This window comes from Molossus molossus, unplaced genomic scaffold, assembly GCF_014108415.1.
Source record: "Molossus molossus isolate mMolMol1 unplaced genomic scaffold, mMolMol1.p scaffold_m16_p_17, whole genome shotgun sequence".
NCBI lineage: Eukaryota > Metazoa > Chordata > Mammalia > Chiroptera > Molossidae > Molossus > Molossus molossus.
This window is the reverse complement of record NW_023425352.1, coordinates 31,528,664-31,553,108: the sequence shown is the minus strand read 5'-3', so window position 1 is coordinate 31,553,108 and position 24,445 is coordinate 31,528,664.

Here is a 24,445-nt window from a genome sequence, read left to right as displayed (position 1 = left end):
GCGTGGGCATTATCCAGAACAGGTAGTCCAAGATAAGGGGTTTGTGTTTTAGTTTACGTAAAAAAGGAAACCATTGTATAGTTTTAAGAGAGGTGAGACATGTTGTGACTGACATTTGTCAAAATGTCATTTAACATTCTTCAAAATGTTAAATGTCATTGAACAAGATGGAAAATGACCTGCAGGAGGAAGAGTGGAAGAAGAAAGACCTGTTAGGAGACAATCGTCTAGAGAAAGAGGGTGGTGGCTTGATTAGGGTGGTCAGAGGAGGTGGAAAGCAAGACATGATTCTTGATATATTTTGTTGGAAGTAGAACTGACTAAATTTTGTAAACGGATTAGATGTGGGAAGTGAAGGGAAGCAAAAAATAGAAGATAATTCCTTTCATGTGTAACTTGGGTGGATTTGGGTGCAAATTACCTGAGGAGTGGTGGAGAAACAGTTTTCTTGGGGGGAAAAGTCAACAATTCTGTTTCGGATAAAAATATGAGACATTAGACCTTCATTATTTCAGTGTTTTACAATGATTATGGGTGTGTGTGTGTGTGTGTGTGTGGTGTGTGTGTGTAAGTGTATTTTTTTAGGAGCTTACATCTTGGAAAAAAAATATAAAGTGGATTGAGGAACATTCAGAACATGTTAGGCCAACCAGTACTTTAATTATTCAAATAAAGACAGGAAGCATATCTCACCTGCAAAAGTTACTGAAATGAGACTAATATGTAGGACAAATGGCTCCATCCTAAAAACAAGCAGTTATAGAATTCACACAAAAAAGCAATGTATTAAATTTGTTCCTGAGTATTAACAATGATGGGCATCCAGGTGAACCTTTTTATAATTGTCATCACCCATATAAATACAACATCTTTCAAGAGAAAAAACAAATGAAACCATGCATATGTCCTTCAGATTTAGAAAGGGGAACTCTGACCAAATGTGCATGTAGGAAGAGATATAATGGTAATTTCTTTTTCTTTTTTAAAGGAACAGTGCACAGGGAACCTGGAGGGTAGCTTTTGGGGGACTATGGTAAAATGGTCACGGGGTGGACTGGAGCCCCAGAGCTTCCAGCACTTACTAGTTATAAAACTTGGTTCAAGTTCTGTAACCTCTCTGTGCCTCAGTCATACCATCTGTAAAACAGAGATAATAATATATGGTTAACCCTATAATGCTTGCCCCTCCCCTTTCCCAGATTTCCCTTCTCAGCTGCTGGGAGTGTTACCAGAAGACGCCTTCAAAAGTTAAGCCTCTTTGGAAATTACCTTGGCTGAGAAAATTGTCTCTCCCAAGGTCACACCTCCTTCCAGGAGTAGCTCATATCCAGTGACGGCTCAACGAGACCCAAACCCCTTGCCCCATTTCAGGCAGCTGGAACGGCTTCCCCAGCTCCATATGAGGTGGGCTGAGAACGTCACTGGGCTTCAACCTCAAGGTCTCACTAGACTCAACCCTGCTTCCTTCACAGCCCTTCCTCAAGAATCGATGCCCAGACCACACCCTGAGAAACATCTTGCAATGCTAGTCTCCCTCTCAGAGTTTGTTCCCCAACCTGTGACATAAAAGTACCCACCTCTTAGGATAATTTCTAAGAATAAATAAGTCACTATACATAAAACATTTAAACGAGCCCTGGCCGGTTTGGCTCAGCGGTTAGAGCGTCGGCCTGTGGTCCTGAGAGACCCGGGTTCGGTTCCCGCTAAGGGCGCGTACCTCGGTTGCAGTTTGTCCCCGGCCCTGGCTGGTCGTGTGGGTGGCAGCCACTCAATGTGTTCCTTTCACATCAATGTTTCTCTCTCTCTCTGTTCCTCTCTCTCCCTCCCACTCTACCTGAACAATAAAACAAAAACATTTAAACGAATGTGTGCACATAGTAAGCGGAATGTAAGTATTAGCTATTATTATTGAAGTGTTTTCTTAAGAGGCTATCAATGCCTGCAATAGCAACTCCAATAATTATATAACATACAATTAAGAAAAGGTAGCCAGATGGGAGGAGGCTGGGGGAATGGGTGAAAAAGGTGAAGGGATTTAGAAGTACAAATTAGTAGTTCTAGTGTAGTCATGGGGATGTAAAGTACAACACAGGGAATATAGTCAGTAATATTCTAATAACTGTGTGGTGTCAGCTGGGTAGGAGATTTTGCGGGATGATCACTTAACAAGTTTTATAATGTTTAATCACTGGGGTGTACACCTGAAACTAATATATGTCAACTATAACTGAAAAATAAAAAAATGATTAGATAAAATAAATTACAAAGTTAAAAAAAAAAAAAGGAAAAGGTAGGCGTGAATAGTATTTTTGTTAAGCTGAGATTGTACATACATCTCCTGATAAAGACTTCCTGGTGGCAGGAATCCCCATTTTTAGGGTCTTCATCTTCTGAGAGGAAACAAATATGTGAGCTTAGTCCATTCTTTTCAGACAGAAACAGTTCTGCTCACCAGAGGGCTGGGTATTCAGCTCATTTTGTCGCTGCATTTCTTCTGGCTTGCGAGTACTTGATTCTTATAGACTAAAATAGAGATGGAACTTTTCCCATGAAACTGAAGATTCTAAAAACAAGAATAACCAGAGAACTTCCATGCTTGAAAGCAACAAATACAAGACCACATAAAGCTAAATCTGAAAAATAAATGTTATCCAGAAAAAATCACATTGTACACTAGATTAGACCACAATTTAACACATCAGCTGAAAGACCTGATCAATGCACCCTGCCTGGAGGCTATAGTTGGTAAGACATTATCTTTATTTCATCTACAGTTCTTCAAAGAGAATTAGTTATATAATTTGATTAAAGCTATATATAAAACTATATATACTCCTCTTCCAATTGGGAAGCCAAAAATTTAGCGATTCCCTTCCCCCACATGTGTCTAATATTATTTCCCAATACAAAGCCTTCACGCTATGAACAGTTTTGGAAAATAATCATCAAAAGAAGTGACTCTCCGTCCTGTTCAAGGGGAGTTCTGGACTCTTTGCTTCTTATCAGTCCTCACTTGAAGGCCCTTGGCTTACCTGAGGAATCGGGGTACATGTCCTCACCCCACTGGGTTCCTTGTTTCTTAGCCATAAATTGAACAAATTGGAAGTGGCTGGCATAAAGCTTGAGTTTATCATTAATGTCCACGCATTTCACTTTTTTGGTACCATTGCCAGCTTCCAGAGGAAGATGATCCATTACCTCCCCTGTTTCATGGAGTTCACAGCCTCCATCTCTACCCACGCATTCTCTGTGTTCCAGGATCATCCATGTAGCCTTTATAGACCACAAAATGTCCCTGGCAACAACATAAGTGCTTTCTTGCTCACCAGGGTTTTACCCGTTACGGGTGGATTTCGTTCACTAGGTCTGCAACAGCTTTCTGGGAGAAGGCAGAAGGAATCTGCTGGGGGCCAGGGGAGACAAATGTCCTTCTGTGGGGTGCTCAAAGGCCCAGCGGGAGTGGCTCAAGGGGAAACAGAGCTCACTTGGTGCACCAAGCATGATCCTGGTGAGAACCCAGGAGGTGTGATGCCTGTCGAGAGGGAGATGATTTAAAATCTTGGGCCCATCGTTTACCAGCTGAATGGCTTGGGCAACTTGTAACCTTCCTTTTCAAAGGAGTATTGGCTACAGCGTGCCAGTTGCTGTGTCAAGCACAGAAGATTGTACAGAGACCTGGACCACATAGTCTCTGCTTTCAAAGGATTCTGGTTGGGGAGGTAGCACTTACATTTAAGAAATAGAACTAACACCAGAAGGCAGTGCCGGGTAATTCTTAAGAGTTGAGCACAGACAGGCTCAAATCCAGCTTCACAGCCTGAAATGGGACCTTCTCGCGCAAAGTTACTTAAGCGCACTTCAGTGTCCTCATGTGTGAAATGGGAATCTGTAGTAATATCTACCTTATAGAGTTGTGGTTGCAATTAAGTGGGAAGTTACATGAAAAGCTGTTAGCATAATATCAGGCCCACCATACACACTCAAAAACGCTAATTGTCATTATTACAGTCATCATTAACTTTTTGACTCTGCACTTTGAAAATTGTAGATTAGAACAGGACAGTTGAAATGATTATAGGAATCGAGCAGCTCACATATGAGGTCCGACAACCTATGATTTCTCTGTCTGGAGAAATTCAGGCTGAGAAATAATAGCATCTAGGTCCTGAAATAATAAATAATGGGAAGAGAGGCACAGGCTGAGTCATTAAACCTAAGAAAACAAACCCTGGAGAAAGGTATCTTAACATTTGAAACAGATAGTTTGAGAACAAATGGAGTACTGTATACTCAGACTGAAACCCAAAGGATATTTAACATTTCCCAACGTTTATTCCTTGTTACACCAGTCCCATGAGAAAGATGTTTGAAGAATAAATGAGTTGATGGTCAAATGCGTTTGGGGAAATTCTACATATTTCCCACCCTCCCTTAGAAATGCAGGATTCACATTAGTGTTTTAAAGGTCCTGTGGATTCCAGTAAAAACAAAACAAATCAACCCTCAGCTGTTTAATTGTTTCATCCAGTACTTTTCAAGGTACCTGACCAGACAATGCTTCGTTTCTGCAATAACTGGTATTATTTTAGAAACGCAAGTTTAGAAAAATTTCAGAATGTGTGTGTGTGTGTGTGTGTGTGTGTGTGTGTGCTTGAGGGTAGGTCTCTAACCGTTTGAAGTCATCACCATCATCACTGTGGAAGACAGCTACCGAATACCCACCCACCACCCTCATGAACTCTAAACCCGATGAGCCAGGCTTTCAGAAGGCTTGAAACCCATGGATATCTGTGACTTCAGAGAACAAAATAGTAGAAAAGGACTGAGAGCAAAGAAATATAAGACCTGATCATCATTAACCATCCTCATCATCCTCATCGGTGTTGAGAATTTGCTGTGTGCACTGTACAAAGCCCCACTAGAAAAGAGAGATGATCCTTAAGGGACCCAGTCCTGGCTCTGTAATTCCTGTCTTCTTATGGTGGTATTTTTGCTATCGTGAAATACCTATTCCTCTGAGCCTCCTGGAAATATATTAGTAAAACCACTGATGTGAAAACACAAACATTTTGGTAGAAGACACTTTTAAATTCCTCATATTATTATTTCCAGGGATCTTAATCTAACTCATAAGAAACAAATGAAGCAGAAGCATTGGGTCTGGTTCTAGCTTTACTCCATCACGCTTCCCTGGGTCTTGGTTTCTTACTATAAAATAAATCAATTGGCCTCTGTTATCTACAAAAGTCCTTCTGGCTTTAGCATTTTATGATTCTAGGATCTATAAAAATCTCATTATCAGCAGGCCAAGGTCAATATTTACTATGAATAAAAAAGACCAGCTGTTCAAATATAAACAATCAGATGCTCAGGGGGCAACAGGCACTCGAGGAAAGCAAGGGAGCAAGGAAGGCATGGTGTGCCGAGCACAGTTCAGAAATACAGTGGGCCAAAGGGTAACTCAGAACACCTGGACAGGGACATCCAAACTGGCCATGAGAGTTTTTGTTTTATTTTTAGCATCATCAAAGGGAATAAGACAGTTAAATCAGACCATTTGGTGATCATGGTGCGAAAGATGCCCTACGGGAAAAAATTGAAATAATAGTAGAGACCAAAAGAATTATTTTCTGGGATGCCACTGGGGAAATTCTTTTTTTCTAAATTATTTCTGAGGCAGACAGACAAAGCCAGACACAGAGACTGGTGTGGTCCCATCCATGAGGAAGGACAAAAGGAACTAAGTACAATCAGAAGAAACCTTTAACCTGTCTCTGTTCTTGGGTCAGAGATTCCTGTGTGATTCCCAGAATACTGGTGGGCTGAGTGGGGTGGGGAGGACCAGGGTGATTATTGGGCCCCAGCAGTGCAAGAACCTATAACCATCCTTCCAGAAGCCTCTCTTTGGGAAGCAGAACAAATGGTACCCAGCAAATTGGATTATTATGAGTTATCTATCTCCTCCTAAAATGATGCCAAGGCTCAATTTCTAAAAGAAATCTGGAAGGAAAGCAGAGAACAGGTTTTCTCGTTCCTTTAAGGTGATAATACTGATAATAAACAACAACAACTCCCATGTAGTAAGTGCTTTCTATGTACCCGTCTGCAGCATGCAACTTTGGCCAGGTCTCACTGACCCATTTTGAATCCTGGTTCAGCTACTTCTTGGCTTATTGATCTTGGGAAAGTTTTCGACTCCTTTGGGCCTCAGTTTTCTCATTTAGACATAATAATGGAATCTATGTCACAGGGTTGAGATGATTCATTTAAAGAGCTTAGAATAGCCTGGCCAGCTTTGCTCAGCAGTTAGAGCGTCAGCCCGCGGTCTGGAGAGACCCAGGTTCAGTTCCCGCTAAGGGCGCATGCCTCGGTTGCGGTTTGTCCTCAGCCCTGGTTGGGGTTGTGTGGGCGGCAGCTAGTCAATGTGTCTCTCTCACATCAATGTTTCTTCGCTCTGTCTCTTTCTCCCTCTTTCCCTCTTGCTCTATGAATGCAAAAAGTGTCCTCAGATGAGGATAAAAAAAAAAAAAAAGAGCTGAGAATAATGCCTGCTTCATAGTAAGACCTCAACAAATATCAGCTATCATCAACTATTATTATTAATTCCTTACATTTACTATACTACCTGATCCTGAAGCAACTCTGAGTTGGGCACAGGTACTAATAAAACACAGTTAACAGACTGAGGACATTGCAGTTCACAGAAGCTAAGGTCACACAGCCAATTATTGGTCTATGTTTCAGTATTGGAAAGGCTTGACAGTAATACACTTGTACTTTATTGATAGTCAAAATGCATGTTGAATTTTACTGTATGTGGCAAAATGGAATTGTTTTATTATAACTATAAAAATGTTTGAATTGTATGAAGATGGTTCTGCTATAAGAGGAAGAGATTGGATACAATAAAACCATTAGCAAGCTATTGCAGTAATAGAGTTGTGAAGAGCCCTGAGCCATGGATCAGTTCAGGCCGGAAGGGCAAGTCCAAGAGATCTCAGAGTGGAAACGGAGGTCTGAAGAGAAGGAAGAGTCCCAGATCACCTGTTTTAATCCTCAAGGGCCCAAAGGATAGTGGTGATGGGCAAAAATAGGGCGGTCAGGAGGGCAGCTGGCGATGGCAGTTCACCTTCAGGTGGACAGAGCATGGGATGAGAGCTTTGGGAACTCAAGATTCTGCCACTTACATTTCTGTGTCTCAGTTTTCTTTAAAAAAAATTTTTTTTTTCTTTATTAATTTTAGAGAGAGAGGAAGGGAGAGGGAGAGAGAGATAGAAACATCGATGAGAGAGAACATCGATTGGCCACCTTTTGCCTGCCCCTCACGGGATCGGGCCCACGAACTGGGCATGTGCCCTGACTGAGAATCAAACCTGCGACCTCTTGGTGCATGGGTCAATGCTCAACCCCTGAGCCACATCAGCTGGGCTCAGTTTTCTCTTTTATAAAATAAGGAATTAATCTAGAATTCATCTTTTAGATCTTCCCAGCTTCCTAGTGGAAGTATGTAAATGAAATAGAGGACTTAGAAGAAAGATTTCAGGGATTCAAGAGTTAGTGAGTGATAAATGTATTCAGTCATCAGTCTGGTTTTGAAGTAAAAGAGAAAAGTGGGACAAAGAAAATTGTGCCTTTAAAGAAATGACGAGTCTGGTCGGTGTGGCTCAGTGGTTGAGTGTGAACCCATGCACCAAGAGGTCGCCGGTTTGATTCCCAGTCAGGGCATATACCCAAGTTGTGGGCCTGATCCCCAGTGGGGCACATGCAGGACGCAGCCAATTGATGTTCTCTCTCATAGATGTTTCTCTCTCTCTCTCTCTCTCTGTCTCTCTCTCTCTCACTTTCTCTCTCTCTAAAATCAATAAAGGAAAAATTAATAATAAAAAAAAGAAATGACTTGAGCAGGATAATTAATATAGCTATATGTAGAATGGAGGCCATTTACAAATTAACCTAAGAAATCTAAAGGAAAATGGGTAACGATGAGACTCAAATAGCCTTTATTTATAGAAGAGATAAGCTTCAGTTTGTGTGGTGTAAAGTGAAGGTGCTAGGACAGTCCAGCTGCCTTCAAAATGTCTTCCTGGCCCTCTTAAAATACTGCCTGGATTTACACCATTAAAATAAACCCATTTGAATGTAGTTCGTGTTGTAAAATGCACATTTCTTTTACATTCAGCTGTTGCCATTTTTAAAAAATATTTTATTTATTAATTTGTTTTTGTTACAGATGCTTCTCATTTTTCCCCCATTGACACCCTCCTCCCCTAGACCCCCTACCCCATCCCCAGCTTTGTTGTCTATGTTCATTGGTCATGCATACATGCATGTAAGTTCTGTGGTTTATCTCTTCCCCCTCAATCCCCCCTCCTCTGAGTCTTATCAGCCTGTACCCCACCTCCATGTTTCTGGGTTAATTTTGTTCAGCAGTTTGTTTAGTTCATTATACTCCACAAATAAGTGAGATCATGTGATATTTGTCTTTCTCTGCTTGGCTTGTTTTGCTTAGCATAATACTCTCCAAGTCCTTCCATGCCATCTCAAAGGATAAGAGATCTTTCTTTCTTACAGCTGCATAGTATTCCATTGTGTACATGTACCACAGATTTTAATCCACTCATCTACTAATGGACACTTGGGCTGTTTCCAGATCTTAGCTATTGTAAATAGTACTACTATGAACATAGGGGTACATATATTCTTTCATAGGTTTCAGGTTTCTTAGGGTATATTCCTAGAAGTGGGATCACTGGGTCAAATGGCAGTTCAATTTTTAACTTTTTGAAGTAACACCATAGTGTTTCCCACAGTGGCTGCACCAGTCTGCATTCCTACCAGCAGTGTACTAGAGTCCCCTTTTCTCCACACCCTTGCCAACACCTGTTGTTTGATGATTTGTTGATGAAAGAGATCCCACTATATAGGAGACCATAAATGCCAATGATGCATCGATAAGGGGTTAATTTCCAAAATATATAGAGTGCTCATACAACTCAACAAAAGGAAGACAAAAAAACCCCCCAAAAATGGGCAGAGGAGCTGAATAGACACCTCTCCAAAAAGGACATACAAATGGCCAAGAGACATATGAAGAAATGCTCAACATCACTAATCATCAGAGAGATGCAAATTAAAACAACTATGAGGTATCACCTCACACCTGTCAAAAGGGCCACCATCAACAAATCATCAAACAACAAGTGTTGCTGTGTTTTCCGGTGAATTAGTGTAGCAGGCTGACAACTAGCTAAGGACAGTCAACTGAGAAGAGGAGGAACTGGAGGGGGAGGAGGGAGGAATGCCTTTGGTATGTGTGGCATTGCCCAAGTCAGTCAGTTCAACACGTGGGTGCCTGTTATGTCGCGGAGACTGAGCTAGGTTCTAGAGATAAAAAAGGTAAATAAATTGTGGCTCACTGCCTGAAGAGGCTCTAGTCCAGAGAATAGACTGCATGAAGATCATGGTACTGGGGAGTTTTGAAAAGTGGAACCAGGGACTCAGAAAGGTGGAGGGGCAAAGAAGATTCTCTTCCATCACAATTTCACTGAAGGATTGGACACTCAGTTAGTAGAAGGCTTTCTCTTGGTCCCAGCGAATTCCTCTAAGGAACTGCCAGAATTTAAGCTGGTAGGTTTGACACTCAATAGGCTGAGGAATGATATAATTCAAATGCCTTTCGTTCAATGATATTTTGAGATTTGAATGGTCCTTTTGAAATTTAAATTTGTAAAATTTGACTATATATATCAGAATTTGTAAACTATATTGTTGACTATGGAATATGTATCCATCGCTCATTTTTCTTGTCCCCCTTCTCTCCAGAATTTCACAGTGTGTGGTACTGATTGCACAGTGGGACTGTGTGGCCAGGGGGGCAGAGCAGCCACAGGAAGTGCAGAAGAATGGGAGCTAGAAGGGTTACCGAAAACTTGTTCAAATAGCAGCTCTGAAGAGCACCATATTTTCACAGGTGGCATTCAACAAGCACCCTAACACATAACTTCTAGTAATGGAGGTTACTCAATTATGGCTTAAAAGACTTTGAAGGGCCAGTTCTGGCTCTGGCGTTTACTAGCTGAATAGCCACGGGAAATCATAATAATATTCACCTGTAATTATCGGAGACGGACTATATGCCTGGCACCGTGCTATGTGTTCTACCTGTAAAAACATTTAATGTTCACAACCCACTAGGGTGGATTCTATTATTTTTCCTATTTTATAGATGATAAAACTTAAACACAAATAAGGTCAAGGTCATATAGCCTAACATTTGCCAAAGCAGGGATTTGAATTCTAGTGCTCATGTTTAACTACCATGATCCTCCAGTTACCTAAGTCTTTTAGACCTCAGTTCCCTCACTTAAAAATGCATAAGTTGGGCCAGACAATGTCTTTAAAATGCTACAATTCTAATTGTATGAATTGCATCTCTACTTAACATAGTTAAGGTTAATCTGTGTTTCTTTGTCTTAGAGAACTGGGGTCTAAAGACTGATATATGAAGTCTGGTTTTATTTTCTAGCTGTCTTTGGGGTTTCCATTTAAGTTGGATCATAATATCCATTGTTCCACCAAGAATGCCCTTCCTCAGCCTCCATTTATTGAAATTCTACCCATCTTTCAAAGGCCAGCTAAAATGCCACCTTCTCCAAGTAGCCATTCTCAATCTTTGGAGATTTAGAGTGCAGATGTATTAGACTCTAGAGGGTTGGGATTTGGGAGAAAAATCTGTGCTAATGAAAGATGTAGAATAATAAAGAAAGAATGGAGGGAGACACTTACACATGAGGAAAGGTTAAGAGACCTGTCAGCAGTATGGAGGGCCACCTACACTAGCAAAGCCTTCTCTGTGATGGGCAACAGTAAAGCCACCACATTTATAATCACTGGTGCCCAGCTAATAGGTGTGAGTTGAAGATTAAATGAGATAACATCTGAAATATCTAGCCCAGTGTCTAGAGGGGCAACAATGTGATAGTTCTGAATTCCATCACCGTAGGAACCTTTCGTCTCTGTCACGCTGAAGAAGGCTGCCATCCTGCCCAGGGAGGAGTAGGACAAGCAGAGGTGAGAAGAGACTCAGTGGGGAAGAGGGAAGTCAGGAGGCATTATATGGGAACACAAAGAGAAAAATGAGAGCCAGAGCTAAAATAGTAAGAGAGAAAAGGGAAATGGAAGGGAATCATGGTAGAGATGATACATGGTAGAGAAGAGAACAGACAGAGAAATGGAAGCAAAGGGGCAAAGAGGAAAAAGAAAGGAAGGGCAAAGTCTATGTTGCCCCTGCAGACCCTGACCTGGAGGGAGAGTCCCAGAGGTAACCAGGTGCAGCACCCAAGTTGGGAGTACTAGTTACTTGCCACTGCTCTCTCAGATCCATTCTTTCCCTACTCTGATCTCTATTGTAGAGGTTCTGACCCCTACTGTCTGTCACCTTGTTTACTGGCTTCTGCTTTCTGCCATTGGGTTGTCCTTTGAGGGTTGGAGGATGGAAGAAGTCAGGGGATTTCTCCCCCTCTGCTTTGGAAGGCATCTCCAGCAGTAGTCCCATTTTCTTCCTGGTTCCAACTCCCACTGGACAAGCCCTTCATGGTTCTGGCAGCCTCCTCCCCTTATCCCTCCAGCCCTATGGAGGAGATGAATCCAGCCGTTGCTAAACTCAGAACTGCCTCATCATACCTATGGTTGTACTTCCAGTTCTTTCAACCCCTGTGTAACTAAGTCCCTGCACTAAATTATCACTATGGAATTGTTTGGGAAAGAAAACTTGACTCTCATTTGAATTCACCCTCAGAGTTCAAAAATAACTTTCCCAGTGGAAGCAGCACATCATGAGAGAAAGAAATCAGCCATCCTAAGAGTCAGGAAGGGTCAGGGTCCACTTCGCCAATGTCTGATTGGAGAGTGACACTATCAGAGTTGAGGGACTCTTAGCCTAGCAATTATCTGTCAAATGACTGGGTTCATGGCCACTCATGTCTGTTTCTTCCTGATTTACTATATTCACTTTGATCACTTGAGCCTTAACTTAAAGAACATCTGAGTTTTATTCCTCCCAGAGTTATTTAAGTGCCCATTATGGGTAGAGAGGTTACATAGCTAGATGTGGTGGGGAGAAGACAGGCACAGAAGAAATGGAGGGCATTCTCAGTTTTTGAAAGTGTTTGTTTTTTTGCAAAATGAGGTTCGCGAACCCTCTATCAGGAGACCCTCTTGATAGAGACTCAGGAGTTTTTCCAGTCCCAGCAGAGCTGCACACTTAGAGACAATTTTATTCTTGCAGCGTTCATCTCTCCTATCTCCAGAGCCCTGTTAAAACCAGGCTCCTGTCCTTCAGGAATCCACAGATGAGTGGGGGCACAGAGTAGGGACACGACTGACCTTCAAGTCAGATGGATGCCAGCCACAGGGGTGATTTCTGAGCGCGAAGTGGGTGGTGTCAGGGAGGCTGCACATGTTAGACAAGCTGAGTCTATGAGGGTTTGACAGGTGGAGGGAGCTCTGGGATTTTCGGTTTCCTGGCACAGAACAGAGCGGGATCAAAATCAACCGTGAAAGGACGGAGGCATCTGATGAGATGCTGTCTATAGACCAAGCTTATTGGGGCGACGGTTGGGCAGTAGAGAGGAGACTGAAACGGGGTGGTCAGGCGTTGGAGGGCTCTCTCTGAGACTAAAGGATTGGGGCTTGAGGACACAAGGAGTCATCAGGGGATCTGGAGCACCATGAGGCAAGGTCAATTCTGGGATGGCAACTTTGAATGCTGTTCATGGGGACGGGTTGCAAGCAGAGAAGCTGGGGACAGGGGAAGCAACTGCAGCTCCCAGGGATAGCGTGTACAGGAAGCCTCGTCTTGACCATCGCATATCAACACTTGAGCTGCCTTTCTTTCCATTCAAGGGCAAGCTTCCTCCGTCTGTGTGGGGGAAAGTGCCCCTTCTTCGGTCGGATGATACGAAGTCTCCAGCGACAGAAGTTTCGAATTCCTCCCTGCCCATCGACCACTACAGGTGGGCGACTGCCAGCTCTGGGCAAACGTGTGGTTCCACAGCCGCCCCCGGCAGCCGCCGCGGTTCGTCCCCTCCAGGCCCGGGCGCCGCCGCGGGCCGTGCCGGGCAGGGCGCTCCAGGAGCTGCGCGGCGGCTGCTCCGGAGGCCGGGCGGGCGGCAGCGAGAGGCTGTGCCCCAGTTTGTGTCCAATCAGGGAGTGCGGGCTGTGCCCCGAGCCGGGCAGCAATGCGTAAACAAACCCACGGCAACTCCTCCGCCCCTCGGCGCGCTCGCCCTGCGCCCGCCGCCGGCTTGGCTCTGCTCGCGCCAGCCCGCCCGCCCGGGGCCGGCCCGGCCCAGCCCCCCGCCCCGCGCCGCCCGCACCCCCGCCGCCCCGCCCCGCCCCCGCCGGCGCGGGCTCCCTCACCTACCGCCCCACGCGCGCGCGCTCGCGCACCACGCGCCCCGCGCCGCCCGCCCATATCGTGGCCTCTCTAGAGCAAGGTAAGGGCGATGTGCGGGGACCCTGGTGGCATCCCCGCTTGGCGCAGCCCGGGGAAGTTTCTGACGTCGCTGTTTTCTGCTGGGCTGGGGGTGGCCCCCGGCTCCCGACGAGCCTGGCGGACGAGAGGGGCGGCCCGGCTCCCGGGGGTCACAAGTTGCCCAACCTGACATTGGTGCGGGCTGGCGGGCTGGGCGGGCGGAGCGGCGGCAGCGGGCGCGGTGCAGGCGAGGGGAGGGCCCCGAGGAACTTTCTCCTCCCCAGAGGGCTTCCTTCCAGCCGTGGCCGCGGCCCCGCCACGGGAGCAGCCGGCTCCCTGGCTGGAGGGAGACCATGAAATGTGTTTGAAGAAGCTGACGCAGTTGGTGACGCTCGCGGCTTCCTGACGGGGACCGGCCACAGCAGCGCCTTCTCCGAGGAGGGACGAGCCGAGTCGGCGCTCGGGCCCTTCCCCCGCCCCGGAGCCGCGCGCCTTGGCGCCTAGTGCGGGGGCCGTGGGCTGGGGGAGCAAGCATCTGGTCCCGGCCAGGGGACGGGCCCCGGCAGCGTGCGTCGCTTCCGTTTTGATTCGCTCGGGTTATTATATAAGATGTCACGGAGAGGAAAGGGGCGAGCGGGAGGCGCGTTGGCGAGGGAGCGTCGGCCTGCCGCGAGTGGCGGGAGGGGCGAGAGGCAGAACCGGGCGGGGACCCACCTGTGCGCCTTCCGCGCCCCCTGCGGGCGCCGCCCGCGCGCGTGCCGGGGGTGGGGTGGAGGTGGGGTCCGGAGGGACTGACGGACATGCCCGCCGCTCTCCTCCCGGACCCGGGAATACTCAGGCAGCGGCCGAAAGGTGCCTTTCCTCTCCACCGCTTGGCCTGGGTCTACACGTTTCTGGCTCCAGGCGTCTGTACTTTGAAACATTTGTTTAATATTAAGGAAGCTGCGTGTGCAGCCATCATAGTACGCCCGGAACGTGTGGCCGTGAGCTCCAGAGCGGTTAATGAATCATCGATGCCCAGCGGACCCGGCACTGGTGATTCATGCGGGGTATACACGGGCGCGTACTCGCCGCGTGCCTCTGACCCCGGGACAGCGGCCCTACCGCAGCGATGACGCCTGGAGGGGCGGGGAAGAGTTCATGCAAAAGGGTAGCGGTTTATTTTTTTCGCCCCTTCCGTGATTTGGGGAAACTTTGGGGTGTCACGTTGCCCAGATTTCCCAGAGCTTGTTTCACGTTCTTGGAAGGGTTACAAGATTCCACCTGGCTGCATTAGTGAGTCGGTGGAGGAGCGCTGATTCGCTGCAGAGCTGGGTCCCGTCTCATTGAGAATTTGGATGGTGTCAAGTGAGGTACTGGGCTCTGAGAGCATCCTTCTAGTAATTGCCTCTACTTAAGCACCGCTAAAGTAATTAGCAAAACTTAAAAAGTTAGTGGATCTTAGAAAAATAAGCGGCTCCTATGTAGAGAAATCCTACTTAAAGATTTAGTAGGGAACAGACTGACAAATCTCAGAGGGAAGGGAGTTGAGGGTGTGGGTGGGAAGAGATAAACCAAAGAACTTACATGCATATGTGCATAACCAATGAACACAGACAACAGTTTGGTGAAGGCGGTGGGTGGGGATGGAGGGAGCAGGATGTCACTGGGGAAAAAAGGAGGGACATCTGTAATACTTTTAACAATAGAGATAAAAGTTTTAAGAGATTTAGGTGGGGGGTCGGGGTGGGCTGGAGGTTTAAAGCCAAATCCTAATAGTTTGCCATTAGTAGGAAACTTTTGACCATTGTGACCTCCCTGAAAGACTAACTTGACTTATTCCCACCCCAAATCACCCTTGTAGGATTAAGAGTAAAATGTCCTCATCACTTAGGACTCTGTTTAGCAAGAACCTCTTGATTACCTTAAGTAGCTTTTTACCCCTCACTCCAAGATCGACCACCTAGTCCTATTTCCTTTTCTTCATAGTATTTCATCGCTATATGAAATGCTTTCATTTAGGTGTTCTTTAAATCCTGTCTCTTTGCATCAGAATGTAAGAGCCACTCTGGCAGGAATTTTTGCATTTTGTTCACTGTTCTAATGTTAGCACCTACAACTATGCTTGACATTTATTAGGCACTCAGTATTTGTTCATTGGTGAATAAATTCTTTTTTCCTGTTTTTTTGGTAGGAATGTCTTTGGCAGTTGAAATTCATTGCCTTTGTGGCCCAGGCACTAGGGTGGTACAGTTCTAAATTTTTCTTCCAATGTTATTTTGATTGATTGATTTCCTCTTACAGCACAAGGTGGGTTTACACATTACATCCTAAGATGCTGAGTATGAAGAAAGAGAAGGCATGTGGAGCCTTATCAAGAGAAAGTGTGTATAAGTCACTGGATGATTTAAAATATCTGTGCTAGTTGGAAAAAAATGTGCACAGTATTGAAATGGAATCAGCAAAGTCAAGTTCCCACAGTAGTATATGTTTCCACTCATATGTAAAATACTGATATTTCTATAGTCCTCTCTCCCCACTGTCTGTGCACCAGCCTTAAATTTAGCTGCAGTTTGGGAAGGTCCATAGAAGGTAGAGCTTAACATGAAGTATTAGTTTAACTAAATAAATACAAGATTTACATCTCTGCAGAGTTCTTAATTCTGCTCTGTTGTTAATGTCACTAAGAACTCCCCAGAAGAGTAGATTGAAGTTATTTAAAATTATAAACATCTTAAGTGTATTGTAAAGAATTGAAGCTGTAATAGCCAATGATATAATGGGAGAACAATTTAAATGTAGTGCTTAATGCTGACTCCTTAAACGGTAAACTTTAGTAAACTTTATATTATTATAAATAATAAGCTTGGGAGGCACATTAGTCAGCTTTAATCTTGTAATAATATTTCTGGAACGCAGTACTTCCAAAGGCACTGTTAAAGGATATTGGGCATCCAGCAGTTCCCTTCTCATATCAGTGGCCGTGGTCACTTACAAAAGTGAGCTCAGAGGTCATAGAAATTTAAAGCTAAAAAGCACCTTGAAGTTGCTTGGCATAGTTCATTACTTTTTAACAATCGCTTTCTGAGGAAACTAAGGCATAGTGAGATGACTTGCCCAAGATGTAGGGCGGGGATAAGAACCAAGGGTTCTGACTTCTTGTTGGAAAACCCTGAATTAGCCAGAGCTCCCCTCTGTGGGGGAGGAGTGATTTCTACCATTATTTGATTATCTGCCTCTTGCTTATGAACTCTCAGAGAGTAAAAGTATATCTTATTCAACTTTGTACCCTCCCATGTGCCTTAGACACCTAGGTGTTCAACAAATACTTGTTGAATGTGGTTGGACAATGTGTTTTCAGTTGAAAATATAGTTAAGAATTGAAGCCTGGCTGGTGTTGCTCAGTGGTTGAGCATCGACCCATGCACCAAGAGGTCACCAGTTCAATTCCCAGGCAGGGTACATATCCAGGTTGTGGGCTCGATCTCCAGTGGGGGGCATGCAGGAGGCAGCCAATCGATGTTCTCTCTCATTGATGTTGCTCGCTCTCTCTCTCTCTCCCTTCCTCTCTCTCTAAAGATCAATCAAGAAAAAAAAAATGTTTTTTTTAAAGAAAATATAGTTAAAAATTGAAAACATATCTCTTTTCCAGTTTGAAGAGGTTTTCTGATAGAGTCAGAATGTTGCCAGTAATTAACCTTAGAACTTTTATAGTAATGAAGCTACTATTTTGTTTTCATGCCTCCAGGATTTCAAATAAAATGACTTACAACTTGTAAGTGTGCATGCTTGCTTAGTTAGCATAATTATTCACTGAAGAAACAGTAGGAAAGACACCTGGTGGGTCTTGCCTCTGCCACGGTGTTTATATAGAAAAGCCTAGACTTGATAGCCAGATAGAATTGGCTGACAAACAGGGCTGGCTCTCTGTAGCAAGTTACCTAACTTTTTGGAGCATTCTCTCATCTCTAAAGGGGGTGGAGGTAAACGTACTTACCCTGAAGGATTGTTGTAAGGCTGGGATAACATAAAGTGCCTGCTGTACACTGGGCCCTTAATGAATGGTAACAGCTATAATTATGACTTCTGATTTATGTGACCATGGGAACAGCTTAATCTCTCAAAGCTTCAGTTTCCTCACTTGCAGCCTTGGTGGCTGAGATGGGAGAGGGGGAATGAAATGATCTCTAAGATTTTTTCCATCTCTGTAGTTTAGAAATCATTAAGAATGCACAATTCTCCTATAATTTTAGTTTAAATAATTTATATTGATCTAACAAGAGGAACTACAAAAATGGTTAGTTTCTAGGCGTTCCTAAGAATTTAGCATAATTAACTTTGATGATATTAAGTACATTCTCATTATTTTATATGCTATGTAATGAATGCAAAGTTAATATTTCAACCTCTCAACTTATATAACAAGGCAGTATAAGGAGTATAAAGGTTAATAAGACATGGACACCTTATATACAAGGCAGTATAAGGAGTATACAAGTTAATAAGATATGGGGAGCATAGGACAGGTAAACAAAGGCAGTATTACATGGAAGAACCATTAGAGAGGCAGAACAAAAATGCTTTGTGATTTCAGAGAAGGAAAAATTGGAGAAGACTTCATTAAAGAATCTGAGCAAAGCCTTAAAGAATTGGTAGGACTTCAACTGGCAGAGATGTGGGGACCAGCCTGTACTAAGACTTGAAGGATATCCAGGGATGGAGGGGAATGTGGTTAAGCTGAAGGGGCAGAAACTGGGGGCAGGGGCAGCATGGTGGGACAGAAGTCTGCATGGCAAGGTTGGGACCATATTGGGAATATCTTGAATGCTGGGCTAAGGAGCCTGTTTAGTAGGCAGTAGCTAACCACCAAAGGTATTTTAAGTGGGGGGAATGCTATAATTGAAGCTGTGCTTTAAGAATATTAATCTGTGTCGGAGGAGCAAGGAGTAGTCTGTTAGGAAGTGATTAAAATAGTCTCCAGAAGAGAAGCAGTGAGAACCTAAATTAGGGAAGGGGGCAGGTGGGTTGGGCATGACACTGTAGAATTAAATGCAACAGGGTTTGCTGGCAGATCGGATGAGGGAGTTGAGGGAGAAGTCAAAGACCAAAACTGAGCGACTTTGGATGGTGATGATAGGAAGCACCCCTAGTAAAGGTACCATCAGTAGCGTGCAGTCAGCAAATGTTTGTATAATCAATGTGATTATAAGTTTGAATTTGGGTATGTTAACATTTTTGTGCCTTTGGACAATCCAGATGGATGGGAGCCATTACAAATAGGGGAAGATTTGGGGACCTCCTTATGAACAGGGATGGTAAATAAAGCTGGGAAGGGTTCAGAGTAGGGGGTGGGGAGAATACAAGGCCAGCGCAGGGCCTTGGATAAATCATTATTTGTACCCTTAGAGAGGTAGACAGATAGAGGCTGATAGGCTGCTAAGAAGAAAGAAGTGAGAGGAAAACAAGAAAAAGATTAGGTACAAAAAAAAAAAAATGGTGAGAAAGGAGAATTTGGAGGAGGCTGATAGGGTAGAGGGGCTGAGATTGAAGATGGGAAGAGGTCGTTAGATTTGTCAATGAGACCATTGTCAGTTGCTTTTGAGGATCCGGGGCAGTGGGGCAGTGGAGACAGAAGTCATCCAGGTACCCAAGGAGTGCCTGAGTGGGAAGGAGATGGGGAGAGTCAGTGTGAGCTCTGACAGGACTGTGAAAACCTGAGAGGATGATGACTCGGGTGACGAGAGTGTCGGTGAAAAGTCCTTAAAAAACAAACCATAAGTGAGTCCCAAGAATGTTGTAGCTGTCAGGGGGAGAGGAAGGAACTGAAGATCAAGAGAGAGAGTGGGAGGGTAATTAGCAAGTAGGAGGGGTAGAAGCAAGACAGAGTGACCATACATCCGGATTGCCCGGGACAGTCTTGGGTCACACCTGTTATCCCACTTTAATTATGGGATAATATTTGGACAAATAGTGCCCATTTTTCTTATAACCAAAAGTCCTCTGTTGAGTAATAAATTATTTGATGACCCTGGTCATGACACAGGTAAAGTAGTTATTCATGAAAAAACAGATGTGACAGGGAAAGAAACAGAGGTTAAATGAAGGCAAAGAAACAGATTTCGAGAGGAAAGTTGGAAGCAGGGAGCAAGGGTGACTGCATTTGAAGTGGGTAAGATCGCCCTGGCCGGTTTTGCTCAGAGGTTAGAGTGTCAGCCTGCGGTCCAGAGAGACCCCGGTTCGGTTCCCACTAAGGGCACGTACCTCAGTTGCAGTTTGTCCCCAGCCCTGGTTGGGTCGTGCGGGTGGCAACCACTCGATGTGTCCCTTTCACATCGATGTTTCTCTCTCTCTCTCCCTCTCTCTCTCCCTCTTTCCCTCCCACTCTATCTGAACAAAAAATGGAAAAAGTGTCCTCGGGTGAGGATAAAAAAAAAAAAATGAAGTGGGTAAGATCACCTCGCGAAGTGGGTTGGTTCCTTTGTGTTGGGGAAAAAATAACAGAGGAGACCAGTTGATTTGCTGAAAGGAAGTTGGGAGTAAGAGGTCATATTGGGAGGTGGAGGAGAGTGGGAAGGTGGGGAGTGGCTGGGGCCTTGCACGAGCCAGGGAGCCAGAGGTGATGAGGGCCTGACACGTTGCTAAGAGGCCTCAGCCTTAGCCTTGCGGAAGAACAGATCTTCCCTGTATTTGTGGCTTTCTCCAGCAATGCTCAGAAAGTTGGACGTGGAGATGGTGTGAGTATCATGGAGACTGCCAGCTCCATATGGGTCCTCGGTTAAGTAGGAAGGCAAGTGAAACCGGAGTGTTGATGGGCCGGGAGAAGGAGCAGGAGATGTGAGGTTGGAATGTGTAGTGAGTGGCTGGTTTAAGCAAGAACAAAGAAAAGAGAGAAATGAGAATGGGGATGGGTGGTTCTGAGGCTAGTGGCGAAGAGGAACTTTCAGAGTAGCTAATCATCATGGAAGGATCAGTTATGAGCAGTTAGTAAATGTTAAGTGTGGCTGAATTGGAGGATGGTGATGTGACACAGGCCTAAGGTAGAAGGTCATTGATTTCAGGAACCATAAGGCCAGTGTGTTTAAATAATTATATATCAATGTCAGTCTTTGAAACATTCTGGAATATGTTTATTATTAAAGCCTTTCTAAGCTTTTAGTCCACAGAGTTGGAAAGTACCTGAAAGATAGGGAAGCTACCCCTTCATTAAAGATGAGGAAACTTACATCTTTTAAAGACTTTCTGCAAATATGGCGACTTACCCAGATCACAGAGATGTGGCGGAGCTCTCTGGAAAGAATCAGAATCTCGGAACCTCCATTTAGTATTGCTCTAGAGGACAGTAGAATTGATGAAAGTGTCCACTGAACAGAATCTTAGAAAGCATCCCCACCACACAGCTTGCCCACACCAGTGTTTGTGGGCCTGGAACTCCAGTGACGAGAGCTACGGGGTCAAGTCCATGTGCTCAGACTTCTAACCGAAAGGCAGGTGATGGTGTCTTTGAGGAGGACCCATGAAAAGCACCAGTCAAGGAACAGATAAGAATTCAGCCAGTAGACAAGGTATTAACTTCATTATTGATGAAGTTTAGATCAGGAAACATAACTTGGTGTGAAGCCCAAAATAGTGTCATGCACCATCTACACCCTGGTCTAGACTTCGATCCTACTGGACGAAAAGTTTGAGGGTGCAGAGCAGAAATACCCAGGTTTCTGCCTTTCACTGTCCAGGTAGAGAGAAAGATTAAGGGACCAAATATCTCATGACTGACATCTTTGATAGAAAAACTCCATCCATTTGAGAACTGAGAAACAGACCCAGGGGTGTCACACACCAACCAAATAAATTGGGCCACCTACATCTGGGGAAGGAGGTGGTATAGGGCAGGCAGACAGGAGCAGATCAGGAATGTGCCTCCTTTGGAAACTGTGAGTGGGAGAGGCATTTGTTTCGCTTAAAATTATTGACCACTCCTAACTTTCTTGTTTGCATTTGTGTTAAACTAACTTCTAAAACAGCAGGTGAATTTTTATGTTAACTAGAAGTGAATGCAATGACTCAGAATGGTCTGAGCCATTAGTTAATGGATTTCATAGCCATACCCAATGGATCTTTCCTTCCTTCCAGGGAATCTCAGGAAACCCACAGATGTCATAGCAGAAACCACCAGCTTTGATAGCGTGTTTTTTAATTCAGAACTTGAAAGTTCTATTTCCTCATTAAATGTCTAAGATTAGGCATGCAATGCTTGGAATTAGTCCTGATTCTGTCACTATTAATGACCTCATTAATAACTATTAAGTACCTTATTTTCCTCATCTGCAGCATGGGAAAAAACAATACCTGTTCTATTTCCCAGGTATTCAGTGTGAAAGCTCTTTGCAAATAGTCTTATGCAAAGGTATCAATATTACCTTAAGGGATGCAAGGTAAACTGTGATGTTTAACAACTTTTTAAAATAAAGTGTTTCAAATAAAACAACGAAGATGACAATTGAAATCTGTGGGACTCTGGTTTAGGCATTGAAGGTAAATCAAGCCAACTTTTCTCCCTTTATCATTGTCGGTGTGTCTGATAATTATGGCCAAGTGAGATGAATGCACTATGTTTCATGACAAATGAAATTTCTGCCTTTGTATTTACCTCTCTTTTAACTGTTAAAAGTCGTTTTATTGTAAAGTATGTTACATATATAACTTCTAAAATGTAAATGTACAGTTCATTGAATTATTAAAAAGTTAACATCCACGTACTACCACCCAGCTTAAGAAATAGAACATTTTCATTCCCCCCCATAGGAATACTTTTTCTTTGTTAGATGCATGGTTTTCTTTCCAGGGAGATCATGAGGAGTAGCAGGAGGCAAAAATAAGTATTAACAGCTTCAGAGTTTGTGTGCCTTTTGAGTGGAATGAGATCAAAGGTGCAATACTAGTTTTTTCTTACTTTTACTCTGTCGTTATTTCTTATTTCTATAACTATGAATTTAGTGTTTAGGACAAGTCCTGGTTTTTCAGCCTTAAAGATCAAAATCTTCAGGCTAAGCGTCTTCACATGTGTGTCCCCTGGATGGGAGTGAAAAAGTTGTGATCTTTTGAATGTGAGAAAAGTCCTCATGCTTAATTATTTTTTAAATGTTCTGATCATCCCTCCTTTGCCTGTCTTTAGGAGTAAAACAGCTAAGAGTCCTATGTTGATGATGACTTTGTGCAGCAGTCAGAGGTCTTCTTGGAAAGTACTTGATCACTATTAAGGCACATACCTTTCAGCTTAGGCCACAATCAACTAGATTTGAAGTGGCAAGAAAGGAGTCAATGAAAACAGCTTTATAGCATGAAGCTGTTTAAGACTAAATCTTTTAAGACTAAATGAGTCAATAAATCTAAAATCTTCTGTGGTATCAAGAAAAAGATTCTCTTGAATAAGTTTTTAATTACAATTAAAAAAGAAAATGCTAAACATTAAAATAAGGGGGTCAGTAGCTTAGCTAATCAGATGTGTCTATAAAAACAAAAAAAACAACTAGTGTTTAAAAATTGATAAAGACTCATCTTTTGGGGCAGTTTCTGTGGTTGTAACATTTAGCTATAGGGCCTTTAGATTAGAGTTTAGTGGCCTGAACATGTGTTTATGGTCTGTCCCTCCCGAAACACCACTATAGAAATGGTAAACTTGAGAAGAGGCAACAGCAGATGGGAGATGCCAACCAGTTTTTGGAGGATGAAAAGCAAACAGACCTGGGGCAACCGACTTAGTATAGTGGAGAAAGTTGATACTTAAGTGCCCTTAAAGGAGATTGGGAGTAGATACTGGAAAGAAACAGCCAGTTTATTTCCCCAAATCCCCGAAAGGCTCTGGACTTAGAGGCTTTGAAGTGGGGCACGGGGGGATTGATTGGAAGTCTCTAAAAGGAACCACACACTCAGTTAACTTTCCCCATCCCATACAGCAAGATGAAGTCCTTGCGAGACACTGGACATTTTTTCCCTGGAGAAATTGAAGTAAATGAACTGTAGTTCAGATTTAGGGATGCCAGGCAAAAAAGAGGGGAAGGGTGACATGCTCACCTGTAAGCAGGAATCTAATAAACTGCTATACATACCAAACAGTGAGGCCCTATGCTCATTTTGCCTACCCTAATCCTAGATAATTATTCAGGCAGGGTATTAAAGGAGTCCTCACTGGGTAAAATGAAGACGCCGGAGAAAAGTTCTGCAGATATACTGACATCTGAGGTCTCATAATAAAAAAAAAAAAACTGACTTACTACCTGTTCTTCCTACAGTGAGCCCACTAGTCAAAACTCTACTTCTTCTACTCCATGAACATGGAATTTGCAATGAGCTTTTTAGTATCTTACTCTTATGTACAAATAGATAGCCAGTGAATATGAGACACTTAAAGGGAGCATTCAGTTTTTTAAAGGGGCAGAAGGCAGAACAAATGAGAAAAAAAAATCATGGAGTAAACAGAAATGCAAGAAGAATGAAAATGAGAATAATTAGAACCAACCTACATGTAATTAATGCAATAGGACAGAGTTGTAAATAAATAATAATCAGAGAATAACAATCTTGAAAATTAAAAGTAACATGGCAAAAGAAGAAAAAAAAAATCATTAGAAGGACCAGAAGATCAGGTCAAAATAAAAACAAAAAAAGAAAGATAAAATAGTAGAATTAGATGATCATTTCAGCAGGGATTATATCATACTAATAAGAATTCCAGAAAGAAATTACAGAGGAAAGTAGATAAAATTACCAAAGAAGTAATGCAAGAATTTTTCTAGAACTGGAGGGCATACATTTGTAGATTAATAGGATTCACAAAATAGCCAGGAGAATGAATGACAAAAGATCCATACCTCCCATGTATAAGACACATCATTGTAAAATTTCAAGATTCCAAGGAAAATGGGAAGATCCTAAATCCTGTCCAGGGAGGAGGGAGCTGGAAACTCCAGATCACATGCAAAAAAAAAAAAAAAAATG